At 42.3% G+C, this 1,130-nt stretch overlaps 1 protein-coding gene across 1 annotated transcript in view; it reads right to left on the bottom strand.

Annotated features, from left to right (window-relative positions):
* Lrp2 (LDL receptor related protein 2) overlaps positions 1-1,130 on the bottom strand; it is a 207,114-nt gene that overhangs the window by 164,646 nt on the left and 41,338 nt on the right. The gene's annotated exons all lie outside the window — the stretch shown is intronic.

Here is a 1,130-nt window from a genome sequence, read left to right as displayed (position 1 = left end):
CAGAACTTGGCTTGGCAGGGGGGACGGTATCTGTTAAGAGATGTGTCTCAAATTTAATAAGAAAAACCTTTCTGAAGGACAAAGCGAAAATGACAGCTTTCGAGTGAGTAACTGACACTTCAAGCATAAAAGACTACCAGGTGATAATAAGACATACATTGTAAAATCTATTCCATGCTTAATTGATTATATCATATCATTTGGCAGGCCATACCAGAGATCGAACTCAGGACCTTGAGCGTGCCAGGCAGGCACTTATGCCACCAAGCTATCTCCCCAGCCCCACTGTTATCATTGTAATCAAAACATTACGAGTGTTTTGCAAGGGGCTGGGGAGATGGCTCAGTAGAATAAGTGATTGCCTGGCAAGTGCAAGGGCCTGAGTTCAATCCCTGGTTCCAGAAAAAAAAAAGTGTTTTGCAAAGCTCTTGAACAGCAAGCCAATTTTTCCAATTGCACTATGTCTGCCATCTTACAGCCTGATCTCATATTTTCTCCTAGTACTATGTACCTGTACATTAAACTTTATGTCTATTATTAAGGACAAAATACATTCTTGTAGAAGACAGTATCTGAATCCCAATGACAGACACACAGTTGTATCTGAATGAGTTTAAACAGAATAAATTTCCATGTGCTTCATTTACGTATATGTCAATTTCAACATAAAATTAAAGAAAGTTCAGCCAGGCATGGCGGCACACACCTGTAATCCCAGCACCCTTGGAGGCTAAAGCAGGAGGGTCACCGGGAGTACAGGGCCAGCAACTCCATTAATCAATCCAACATTGGGATTCCTTCATTCTTTGCACAAATACCTACTGCATGTCTATTCGGTGCCACAAAGTACACCAACATTGGAAATCTGCCAATACATAAGGCTTATTCCTCAGAAGTGCACCTCTCCTGGGGAAGGCATGATAAATAATTAGAAAATAATTATGGCCAGGCCCACGCTTACAGTCCTACCATTCAGGAGGCTGAAGCAGGAAGATCACCACAAATTCGAGGCCAGCCTGGTGTACATAGTGAGACTCAGAAAAGAAAGGGGAAGGAAGGAAGGAAGGAAAAAAGGAAAAAAGGAAGGAAGGAAGGAAGGAAGGAAGGAAGGAAGGAAGGAAGGAAGGAAG

This window comes from Octodon degus, unplaced genomic scaffold (genome assembly GCF_000260255.1).
Source record: "Octodon degus isolate 3935 unplaced genomic scaffold, OctDeg1.0 scaffold00065, whole genome shotgun sequence".
Lineage (NCBI taxonomy): Eukaryota > Metazoa > Chordata > Mammalia > Rodentia > Octodontidae > Octodon > Octodon degus.
The sequence above is the reverse complement of the archived record's forward strand: the minus strand, read 5'-3'. Positions and strand labels throughout refer to the sequence as shown.